Source organism: Ovis aries, chromosome 1 (assembly GCF_016772045.2).
Source record: "Ovis aries strain OAR_USU_Benz2616 breed Rambouillet chromosome 1, ARS-UI_Ramb_v3.0, whole genome shotgun sequence".
Lineage (NCBI taxonomy): Eukaryota > Metazoa > Chordata > Mammalia > Artiodactyla > Bovidae > Ovis > Ovis aries.
In genome coordinates, this window is record NC_056054.1 from 142450570 (window position 1) to 142463912 (window position 13343).

Consider the following 13343-nt stretch of genomic DNA (forward strand, 5'->3'; position numbering starts at 1 on the left):
GTCATGCAGATTCTTTACCACTGGGTACCCAGTAGGTATCTTTCAATTCTTTTAGGGATATAATTTCTGTTATTACTAAAATATTTGGCTATCAGAGGGACATAAGTTTCCAAAGTCGGTCCCTACTTCTGGTGATAAATCTTGGACTGCATCATTCAAGTCCTCCTCCCCTCTTTTCCCTTTCTTCTATGTGTGAAGTTATTTTGAAGTCCTCATTAAACATCCCTTTTGTATCTTGACAAATGCCAAAGCTGTATATAGAAAATGATTTTGTTTTTGCTCCTAATCTATGAAATTACCCGACAGCTTATAGGACAGAGTTCATGTATCCAGGGCACAGTTATTTTGTGTAACTTCTTATTTCTTCTAAAAAGTCTGTATCTACTTATTTTTTCCCCATTCTAGATGAAGGAAAAATATTACTGCCTCTTATCACCCAGAAAAGAATTCAACCAATGCTACAAAGGTTTAATATAAGACTTTGAACTGAACTGAACTTGTTTATATTAAATATTAAATGAATAGATCTATAGTCTTCCTGGCTCTTCCAACATCCGTTTTTATAATGCACTGCAGAAAACACTGGGGCATGTTTTTCAGTGAACAGCAGCATCTGTCATTTAAGTTCTCACCAGTGTTTCTCTTTTATTTGAGTTAGTCTCAGACAATGAAACCTGCACATGAAGTATCTTGTGCATTTTGCTTCATATTACTTTTAAAATAGTAGCACTCTGGCATTGTATATTACATTAGTGACCATTTTATAAGGAGCTATTGACTGAAACCATCCACCTTGGCCAGCCACCGTGACAACCACTTGCCTGAGTTGTCTCACAATAGAAGGTCCCAATAAGGAATATGGTGCTGTAGTCAACAGATAACCAGGAGAATTCAGGCAGGGCCAAAAGATGGAGGAGCCAAGCAACCTCCCAGACTCCTTCTTGCTAGAATCCATCTTGGCTAAAAGAGGTGCTTGTCATCAGGAAGGGCCCTAAGTTGAAATGGAAATGATTGGCGAGAGACAACCCAGAAACCAACCTCATTATTATAAACACTGAAGGCTGTGAGCCACATGGCAGAGCAGTTTTCTTGGGTTCCCTTACTCTGCTACACTCCACCCAGGCTCCCCTTCCCAATAAAGTCTCTTGTATTGTCATCACATGTGTCTCCTCAGACAATTCATTTCTGAATGTTAGACAAGAGCCCACTCTCAGGCCCTGGAAGGAGTCCTCCTTCCTGTAACAATTCCATCCACATTTGTGACCACTGGACTTCCCTGGTGGCTCAGATGGCAAAGCGTCTGTCTACACTGTGGGAGACCTGGGTTTGATCCCTGGGTTGGGAAGATCTGCTGGGGAAGGAAATGGCAATCCACTCCAGTACTATTGCCTGGAAAATTCCATGGACAGAGGAGCTTGGTAGGCTACAGTCCATGGGGTCGCAAAGAGTCGGGCATGACTGAGCAACTTCACTTTCTTTCACTTTCCTCTGCATAGGAACTGGAAGAAGAAAAGAAAGATCCATCCACCAAGAGAGTTCAGCCACTTCTGATTGGGGTGGGAGCAGAAGGGAGTGATCCCAAAGAAAGAGGAGAAATGTGGTCTAATCCAGCACTATGGAGCCAGCAATAGGGCCCAGGGGAGGGTGGGGAGGGGGTTAATGGCTGTGGGTATAGTTTGCCAGCTAATTATGGGAAGTGAACCAAACAATTCTAATTCATATGTTAATCAGGTGATCCATCAAAGTAAAAATTTGGAACTCAAACAGCCTTGTTCTAGGACCCCAAGTTGAGTATACCAGAGAAGAAACATTTTAACCTTCATTTTGCTTTGAAAGGGTTTTTTCTTTGAATCACACTCTAAGGATATCAATTCTCCAGACAGCAGAAAAATCTTGGATTTTAGGCAATGCTGGTTGCAATTTCACTGACATTGGGATGCAAGATAGCCCCTGTATCAGTGGTGGGAAAGATGCTGCTGGAAGCAGAGTCTCAGCCTGGAAATGGTCTTGGTGTTCAGCCCCAGAATTTTGGCATCCTGGCTCTCTAGCTCTATGGGGGTGATTGAGAGTGCTGGAGAGCTGAGTGCCCTAACTCTTGAGGTGCAAGCAAAATTGCTATAGAAGCCTTTGCTAAGTCTAATACAGAATGGACATCCTTTATACTATTCATTGACCCTTCACTTTCAGTCATAGAGGCATAGGTCCAATTTCACCGACATCACATGGGGAGATTTTCCTGGTGGCTATGACAGCAGTCGTCATGGAAACAGTATTTTAACCTTAAAGTATTTCTTCCATGGATCCAAGATCTAAAGATCAGAAAGTCCTGACTTTCTAGCCATGGCAGCAAACAGCAAATACTAACAAGTGTCCCTGGAGATGTTAGAAGTATTTGAGAAGATAAACACTACAAAGCACTTGACTTCTTGGAGTTAGGTAGAAGGATAGTTTGGGAAAATAAATGCAGAATATTAATATCAATGAGAATATCTCTGTAAATGGATGGAGTCCACAGTACTTGTGTAACACTTGAATATATTAATATATTCCCACATTTATTGATGTGTTAAAGACATAATATACATAAGATAGACATGGCCTCTAGCTTCCCTTGATGAAATTTTTAGTCTAACTCTTATATACTCCAAGGAAACTTTACTGTTTTGAAAGGATGTTTACATTAATTTAAGGCACTGCAATCAAGGACTTAGATAGAAACCTCGAAAATCTGTGTAATAGCTAAGCATTTAGTGTGTAAAAATACTAATGGTTGTTATCGTCTTCCAAAGATGATAGTAAGGAGGTGGTTTCATTGATACTCTTGTCTATAAAATGGTCCATCTCCTCCAAGTGAGCTGCTCAGCCTCCAAATTCTATCTCATAACTTTAGCATCCAGGAATGAAAGTTAAACCTGGCCAGCCAGCCTGATAACTAAATCCACCTCAGCCATCAAATGAATAGTAGATAGTGCAATCAAATTATCCTCCCATCCAAAAGGCTGATGTTAGATATTTCCAATTCAAGAAAGATAGGTCAAATAATTTTCCAACTCCAGACTCTCATAAATAAAAAATCACTATTCCATTTAATGATAAATATGTTTGCTTAGAGTACGACTACAATTTGAAATATAGCTTGGTCATTTGGATCCTCCATAATGGTATTATGTACATGTCAACACCTACCATGATAGGAATTCATAATCAGTCAAATAAAATAAATGGTTATTAGCACTTATGACATGTGAGATTCTATAGGCAACAAGAATTTATTCATCCTTTCAAAGGGAGAAGCAGAATTAATATATGATAAGGTTCAGATCCTCAAACATTTTATAATCTTGTTAGGAAGATAAAATTAAAATACATGAAACAAAGGTAAAAGGCAACAATAAAGAGTAAATATAAAAAGGCATATAATAAAATACTGAAGTATGGCAGGTGCCCAGGAGAAATCAGGTAAAACTGAAAGTAGCAATAGTTCAGGGATACTCCACAGCCTAGATAGCTGGGCCTTGAGAAAACATTAAGTATTTCATAGGTACAAATAAGCTTAGGAAGTTGTAGTTGGGGTAAATAAGGTGTAGGTAGTGGTATGAACTTGCTGTGTTTCTGAAGCAGTGAGTAGACTGATCGACCTAGAATGGAAGATAAGGTAAGATCAGTAGGAAGAGTGAGTGCTTTAGGGAGGACTAGAAAGCTAAGCAGATGCTTATTTTATCAAAGTACTGTTGATTTACAATGTTGTATTAATTTATGTTTCATTGCAAAGTGATTCAGTCATGCATATACATTCTTTTTCATGAAGGTTTATCATAGAATATTGAATACAATTCCCCATGCTGTACAGTAGGACCTTGTTGTTTATCCATCCTATACATGATCGTTTGTATCTGCTAATCCCAAACTTCTAATCCTTCCCTCCCCACCTCCTTCCCTTTTACAACCACAAGTCTGTTCTGTGTCTGAGTCTGTTTCTGTTTAGCAGTTCATTTGTGTCATATTTTAGCTTCTACATATAAGTGACACCATATAATATTTGTCTTTGAATTACTTCACTTAGTATGATAATCTCTGGGTCCATCCATGTTGCCACAAATGACATTATTTCATTTTTATGGCTAATATTCCACCTATGTATGTACTACACCTTCTTTATCCGTTCACGTGTTGATGGACATTTAGGTTGTCTCCATGTCTTGACTATTATCAATAGTGCGAAGTAGCCACATTTTAACATGGATAGTGGGTAATAAGCCACAGCAGATTCTGATGCAGAGGAAACATATGCTATCATTAGTGGTTGGAGAAAAATAAATTTGATAACTGTGTGAGGGTTTGGAGTGAGAAGTTCAAGTCAGGACAAATAGCATGCATAGCCACTGGTCAACACTGAGTCATTTTTCCCATATGTAAAATGTTAGGGTTATCTGTAAGTGACTTCTTGGCATGGATGGATCAAAGCACAAGTTAGGAAAGAGTAAGCAAATGAACAATTCAGGGGTTGAGCAAGACTAGGGAGAATGTTGAGTCTGGGAAATGTGAGTTAGAAAGAGAAGACAGAATATGGAATGTCTGTATTTGGAAGGTCCTGGGTACACATGCTTTATGTTGAGGGAACTATCTTGGAAATCCTGTTAATAAGCCATAATTGGAGGGCATTAAAAATTATTAGCAGAGCCCTGCCTCTGAATGACCTATATCACCCTGGTGAAATAAATACATTCATGGAGCAATGTTTAGAGAAAAGAGGAATATTGAGGTCAATGTAAAACCAAGTATCCAAAACAGGTCATTATCTGAGATCATTCTAGATCAAAATGTGAAAAATGTACCATGTTCAAATTAGTATGCAAAATAAAGCACCAGTATGGAGTGAATTTATGTGATTATACCATGAATAATTCATTAGCATAAGCAATACAATTAGCTTCTTATAATATAATGATACAACTATTGCATTCATGTACAGTAAGCCTGACCCAAACTGTCATAATAGCAAGAAGTTTGAAAGCAGAACAAAGCCCTAAATATCTCAAATCCAAAGGACAGAATGAAATTTGCTATTAATGGGACAACAATGTGATAAGTAGTCAGGACAAGTTCTTGTCTAAAATTGGTAAAGAGTGGTATAATTTACTTATTTAGTTTTAATATGTATTTTTAATCGATTGATGGTTGCTTTACAATAGTGGTTTGATTTCTGTCATATATCAATATGAATTAACCATAGGTGTGCATATGGCCCTCCCTCTTGAATCTCCCTCCCTCCTCCACACATTCTTCTCCTCTAGGCTATGAGTTTTATATGAACACTTTATGAGACATCAGACAAAAATTACTTTTGTCAGTATGAAAGATAATTGATGTGTTTGATGAATATATCTCAACATAGTTTACAAAATATTATGCGTAAAGCACCTGGTTAACACTTGAACAGCTAGCTATTCTGAATAATTTGCATTTTCTTTATTTTTGTGTTATGTTTTTTTTTCCCCACTGAAGCATAGTTGATTTATAATGTGTCGATCTCTGCTGTACAGAAAAGTGACTCACTTATACACACACACACACACACACACACATACACATTCCCTTTAATATATTCTTTTCCATTATGGTTTGTCACAAGATATTGAATATAGTTTCCTGTGTTACACTTTAATACCTTGCTGTTTATCCATTCGAAATGTAATAGTTTGCTTCTACCAACACCAAACTTTCAGTCCATCCCTCCCCATCCCCCTGCCCTTGGCAGTCACAAGCCTGTTCTCTATGTCTGAGTCTGTTTCCATTTTGTGGATAGTTCATTTGCTCCATATTCTAGATTCCACATATAAGCAATATGATACAGTATTTGGAGAAGGAAATGGCAACCCACTCCAGTGTTCTTGCCTGGAGAATCCCAGGGACAGAGGAGCCTGGTGGGCTGCCGTCTGTGGGGTCGCACAGAGTTGGACGCAACTGACGCAACTTGGCGACAGCAGCAGCAGCATATGGTATTTATCTTTCTCTTTCTGGCTTACTTCACTTAGTACGATCTCTAGTTGCATTCAAGTTGCTGCAAATGGCATTATTACATTCTTTTTTATGGCTGAGTAGTATTTCATTGTATTTGAGTACCATGTCTTCTCTATCCATTTGTGTGTCAATGGGCATTTATGTTGTTTCCATGTTTTGGTTATTGTGGATACTGCTGCTATGAACACAGGGGTGCAAGTATATTTTTGAATTAAAGTTTTGTCCTGGTATATTCCCAGGGTTGGGGTTGCTGGATCATATACTAATTCTAATTTTAGTTTTCTGAGACACCTCCATACTGTTTTTCATAGTAGCTATATTAACTTACATTCCTACCAACAGTGTGGAAGGGTTCTCTTTTCTCTACATCCTGTTTAGCACTTGTTATTTGTAGACTTTTTATGATAGACATTCTGACTGGTATGAGGTGGTAACTCACTGTAGTTTTGATTTGCGTATCTCTAATGATTAGTGATATTGAGCATCTTTTCATGTGTCTCTTGGCCATCTGTATGTCTTCTTTGAAGAAATGTCTATTTAGGTCTTCTTCCCCTTTTTCCATTGGGTTGTTTTTTCGTTGTTGAGTTGTATGAGTCATTTATATATTTTGGAAATTAAGCCCTTGTCTGTTGAATCACTTGAAAATATTTTCTGTATATTGTCTTTTTTTATGGTTTCCTTTGCTGTTGAATAACTTGCATTTTAACTATAGAAAAGTCTTTCTGAAACTTTCAGAAGGCAGAAACTTGATGATTGAACAGACATAGGATAATCAGTGCCTGAAATGAATCAATAAGTAACTGGCATTGGCAGTTTGCTTCAACAGAAGCATTACTTTGAAGAATAGAGGTTCAATTCACTTTAAAGTCCTATTTTAGTTATTTTCATAATGAAATTATATCTCTCCTGGACTTTTACTGTATTGGTTTAATCTGAGCTTGCCTATTATAGATACCCCATGTGGGCTTCCTTGGAACTTAATTTTTCTGCTCTTCTTTTAGAGTTCCCATGGTTTCATGCATAGGAATCCAGCAGAGTGAAATATCTGAACACAGCTTCAGGTTACTTCTAGTTGGTTTTGCTTCAACGCTAATTAATGGACAACAGTAAAATATATAAATTGAGAATGGTGAAGCAAAATACTCATTTCGACAAGGTAAACACCAAAAATAATGAAATGTTTTTGTTGTTTTCAGTGTCATCCATATCAGAGAAACTTTTCTGATGGTAGGGACCTGGAAAGTAGCAATGTTACAGTGAGTTTTGAAGGACAACTTTTACATAAAGTCATACCTCTCAAGCAATATTCAAGTTTACATTGAATTTGCCACAGCAGCAGTTTCAGTTACTCTTATTTCAAAGCTGGGCTTCCCAGTTGGTGCAGTGGTAAAGAATCCACCTTCCAGAGCAGGGGATAAAGCCACCAGGGAATGCATACCTCAACAGAAATTAACTTTAAATGGATCAGCAGTCTGAAGATGAGACCTAAAATTATAAAATCCTTAGAAGAAAACATGCAGGTAAATCTTGATCTTAGATTTAGCTAGATATGACACTGACAGCACAAGCGACAGAGAAAAAAACTGGCAAATTGGACTTCATCAAAATTAAAAACTTCCAGGCACCAAAGCACACTATTAAGAAAGTGAAAAAAGCAGACTACAGAATGGGAGACAATATTTGCAAATTGTATATCTGATAAGAATCTAGTATCCCGAATATGTAAGGGTCTTTCACAATGCAAGAACAACCATAAAAATAACAAATATTTAAAGGGAAAGTTTGGTGCTATTATATTTACGGCTTACTGCTTGCTACAAACTCATTTTGCATCCATCTCCTCTCTACTTTGTGCCTTAGGAGGTTTACCTCTGCAGAAGCTCTATTCACTGGCAAATTACTGATTTATTTTGGCCCATAGGATGCGTTGGCAAAAGATCAACAGATTGGAGGAGAGAAAAGCCAGGGTATTTCTTCCTTGCTCCTCCCCTGCTTTAGCATCTTGGGCAGTTTCTCCAAAACTACAGCTCTGATTGGGAGTCCTTCTTCCGTGGTTACAGGTTTCACTGGGTTCTGTCAACCTCTATTTCTTCTCCTGGTCCCTTCAGCCTAAGAAGTAGTAATGTTGCCATCCCTGGGAGACTCACTAGCTCTTATTTGTTCCCGAAATCCTGTCCACAACCTTGTAACGAGTCCTATCATTAACATCTCTTCTTCATTTAGGCCCTATGCAGAATGAATTCTCTATCTTGCCAGGACGCAGGAGTCAACTAGCCTTGCTTAAAGATGGTTTTCAATTTAAAGGTCAGATAATACCATTGATACCAAGACATATGATACCATAATTACAATACTATCATAATACCAAAAAAAAGGGACTTATATGCCGTTCCACTTCTGTATTCGACTTTAAAATTATGTGCATAGACATCTATTTCAGTTAGGGGGGAAAAATGAAAACAGATGGGGGAATTGCTAGGAATGAAAGGGCCTTTGCAGACCTGTGTAAAGAAATTGTCCCTGATACCTTCAGAACATCTTCACTTGCCAAAGAGCCTCTCCCAAGGGAACCATACAGAAAAAACACCCCTTTTTCTTCTTATGAATAAATTGAACATCATTACCCAATCATTGTCCATTCCTCTAATGGAAAGGTTACAAGAGGAGGTCGTTCATTTTCTTTATGACTCATTTTCTTCACTTTTTCACCTTTGGATTGAGAATAAGTAGAATTTTTTAGTATTTTAGTTTAAAGTAGGTCATTCCCCTCTCACTTTGTTAGTGAAGTCTTACTTCCTTAAATTGGGTGATTGGGTGTATTCAGGGTGTTTCTCTAAGTGATAGAGCTGAGTTTCAAAATCAATGTTATTCTCAGTGTTGGAAATGCATGGTGGAAATCCGTTGGGATTGCTTGGTAAATGAGAAGTAGGTCATGAAAGTCAAAAAGAGTAGGTTGGAAAGAGGACAAGGAATTGCCTCTACCAGAAAAGTCATACCAATGGATAGTGGGCAAATGCAATCAGGTTCAGATGCTGTGAAATCAAGGTTAAGAAAGGAGATCTAAAGAGAGGAGCAGAAGGACAAGGAAGGGAATTCTCCATGGTGGAAGGTCTCATTGCTATTTAGGAGATTCTTTTTTCCACACAACAGAAGAAGTCCATAAGAGAGAAATGAGAATGGCTCTGAAATTCTCTATGTTCATTGAGAATCTGAAAATTAACTTACATTATTTATATGATATAGAAAGATTATACTCTTAAATTCCCCAATGCTGCCTTAGTTATGCCCTAAACCATCAGTATGTGACACAAAGTGGGGTCAAGGCAGGAGAGGGCAGTGAGTCAGGGAGGGAGGAAATTGTTTTTCACTGAGATAAATGCTTTGTACCCTCGGTCCCCAGGGTGGTGGTGACCCACGGAGGAAGTAAACTTTAACAGCAGGCAGTGTTGCTGGGAACTCCAGAGTAGTGTTCTAACCCTCTTGTTAAACACCCTGAATATTGGAAAACATGACTTCATGATTGTATTCTTAATACCCAGAACTGCCTTTGCCTTCTAACAGGTAAACAATAAAGGTTGACTGAGTGCTAAAACATTCCCATGCCTGACTCCTCCTGTTCTTTCATCCCCTAGACTTATCTTAGAATTGATGGAGGAAAGGAGCCTGGACCTTGCCTGGACCTCCCACCTCGCCTGGGCCACGCCAGCCACTCTGCGGCTGTGTTTGGTTGCTAAGTTTTAGCTAAAAAGATAGATAAGGAGGAGTATGGGGCAAATTTTTCGCCAGTGTTTGGCCTGAGGAAAGACTTCAAAACTTGCCCCTGCAATGCTTTAAACAGTATTAAGCTCTATTGGAAGCTTTTCATAAAGCGAAATCTGGGGCCATTCTCTCTAGGTAGGGCTACCAGCCCGAGGTGCCTGAAAACAGGCGCTTGCCTTGCGAGCGCATGCGCTCTCTCTCTCTCCCACAGAACGATAATCCAGGGATAACATAGGGAAATACACAGGAATGAATGTCAAGTCAAAGAAACTGTAGATCTTTTTGCTGCCTTTCTGACCTTGTTTTGGGGTAAGTCACACCTGCAGGAGGGACGTTCAGAATAAGTATGTTTGTCATTTGAGGCTTCTGTCTGCTCCGAAAGGAACTCTAAATCTTTCTTATGGAGGCACTGACATTTAGTTTGGCACATTTTCAGATACTAGAAAAAGAACCATGACTTGGCAAAAAAAAAAAAAAAGTCAAGTTAATATATATCAGAAGAGTCGACTATTTCAAGGCATTTAGAGAAAAATTCACATATAAGTATACAAATTTTCAGGTATTGGGATCTATTATTATTATTTTTTCTATCAACAAGTACCGTGTACAGGAAGTAAGATAAATGTGACTTTTCCAAGCCTTCTAAAATCAAGATTTCTTTTTCTTTGCAGTATTTAGGGGGTTTGGTTTGTTTGCTTATTTTGTTGTTAATTTTTTGTTTCCAAGTTCAAGAGCATCATATAAAGATAAACTTCTTTGCATCTGAAGATCAGGAGATGTTTTATCAGAGAAGCTACAGTATCCATTTTACAGTAGATATTAATCTTAAATTTGACTCATGTTCTTCTGATGAGCTTCTCTGTTCCAAGTTTCAATTAAATCCCTATGGAGCACCAGACCTGTTTGTTGATTTGGGGGGAGTGTTACACCCTTGTGTTTATGCTTACAACTTAGAATGAAAGTGATACAGAAAGACTGAGGGGATATAAAACATTTTCCAAAAGAGCCATGCAGTTTGGTATGTGTTGATATTCTGCAGAATATTTCGCTTTCTTTTTTCCCAGAGGGTCGTCTAATTCTACATTCTCACTTTTTTATTTGCTGCTGGCCAGCTTCTGCATCCTTTTACTTCTATGGTTCTGACATTTTAAGGCATTATTTGATCCCTCAAGTCTTTGATTATAATTTTAGTTTCCCTAGACTGGTTCCTCCATCATTCTTTCATTTGAAGGCTGGCCCATGAACGAAATTAGAAGGGGAAAGTTCATTTCTGTAGTTCCAGCAATGGAATACCTTCTGCATTTGTTACTGCTTAAGTATCAGTTGGGCTTTCCACGTGGCACACGTGGTAAATCCACTTGCCAATGCAAGAGGTACAAGAGATGCCTCCCTGAGTCGAGAAGATTCCCTGGAGTAGAAAATGCAACTCACTCCAGTATTCTTGCCTAGACTATTCCGTGGACAGAGGAGTCTGGCAAGCTACAAGTTCATGGGGCTGCAAAGAGTCAGACAAAATTGAGCATAAACAAAAAATACCAGCTTTTTGAAAGCAGATTAAAAAAAAAAAGCCCTGGGTCAGAAACATTAATATGTCATGCCCGAATCATATGGAGTCTCTTGAACTCTAAGGGGGAAAAAAGAAAACCTGCTTTTAGACCTTCTGCTTTCCTTATTAACTTCGACCTTAGCTATTTCTCAATCCACTGCTTACATATCCATTTCATACACTGGAGGTGTAGAAAATTTCATAAGAAAAGCTACCAGCATAAAAATGACTTTTTAAAGAAAGTTCAGCAACCTCTGTATAGATCGAATATGACATGTTCAAGTCACTGACTTCATTTATTAAATGCACTTCCCTGATGTGTTAAATAACTCCTTCTCCTAAGTGCAGAGGGTTTGTGTGCCTCTCCTCACCCCCTCCCTTCTCATCTCCACGATTTACGACGTTCTCCTGACAGGCCTCATACATCCAGGGTCCATTAGGTGGGAAGATAGTTTTACCTCTGGGTGAGTCCTGAAGTAATCCTGGGGTGAGTGTTATTGTTTGGCAGTCTCCCTGGGAGTTTATAAAGGAACAAACAAACAAAAAAAAAACACACAAAGAATTATCTGGAATAGAGACTCAAGGCAAGAGTTTTCTCTTGCTTTTGAAATTGTCTTTACAATTTTCTTTCTATGAGAACTTTTTATTATTTTTATTTTATAAATACACAATGTTCTCCTTTTTAAGAATGTGTAGAATTGGAACAAAGGTGATTAAGAAAGAGGCACAAATGTTTCAGAAAGATCTGCGGAGAGAAAGTGGAGCTGCCCAAGTCACAAACTGGGGCCACTTGTTGGAACCCTGAGGATGGAAAAGTACATCTTGCGTTTAAAACATGGTCTTGTGCCTGTGAATCAGTAAAGGATGTTTATAGATGAGGAATGTTCCAATGTTGTCTGGAAACAGCTGATAATTCTGGATCAGTATCAGGTGTCTGTGTCTGTGTGTGTGTAAAACAGACCCACATATTCATAGAAAACTAGTACAGATCAACCATAAGTTAAGCAGCTGAATAATTCAGGGTACCTGTTTCCTCTGAATTTCTTTCTAGTAGAGTTTGACATCAGAGAGTACTTGGGAGCCCTATTCCTATCTGCTACCACGGTTACTCCCAGGGCTGATATTTAAAATGGAAATCACTGTTTTGAAAAAGGGATTGATGCTTAGATAAGGATTTATCCTGCAAGTGTTTTGCACAAATTCCTGTAAAATGGAGCTGCAAATGTGTCTCTTTTTCTTTTCTTTGAAGGGATTTTATTACTAGATCAAGAACTTTGAACTATCAAGCTCAGTAAGATATGAAATCATTCATATCTCCCAGTCCTGTAACAGGCTGAATCTTCTGAGTACCTTTTAGTTAAAAGAATAATAATAGTTCTTCAAAATATGAAAAGACTGGTTACTGATGGCTACCTGTCCTCAGGCCTCGTTCTAACAGAATGTCACTGTGAAAGAACTCTGATGAAATCTAAATTTGATGTTAGAAGTCCACGTCTGTATTAATCTTTTGAAATAAAAATGTCATGGTTATGACTCTTTGGAACTGCTGCACTTAACTTCCAAACTGTTGCTTTTAAAAAAGGCTAATTCAGGGTTGGGTACATTAACGGCAATGTCCTATAAAACTGCCAGCTTAAAAAAAAAATGTCAGCAGAGACATTTTTTCTGGCCGATGTCAGCACAAAAGGGTGCCTCAGTTGTTTTCATCTCCAAACAGCTGCATGCTTTCATTGACATTTGGTGACCTTTCTTTGTGCACCAGGCTTAACCTCTTAGGTTATTTCCTGGCCTCCCTTCTGTGACCTTTGACCAAGGCCGACCTTTAGCTGGAGAATGTGACATTTTGTTCTCCTCTAGCTGACATGTGATGCTCTCATTATTCAAAGGTATGTGAAAATAATGACCCCAGGTGACCTTTGAGTTTCCTTTCATTTATTGGTTGTTTTTGGTGCTTGTTTGGCGTGTACTGGCCGAGGTGAAGGGGGGCTGAGTAGGGACTGGGCTAAGATAAGATGGC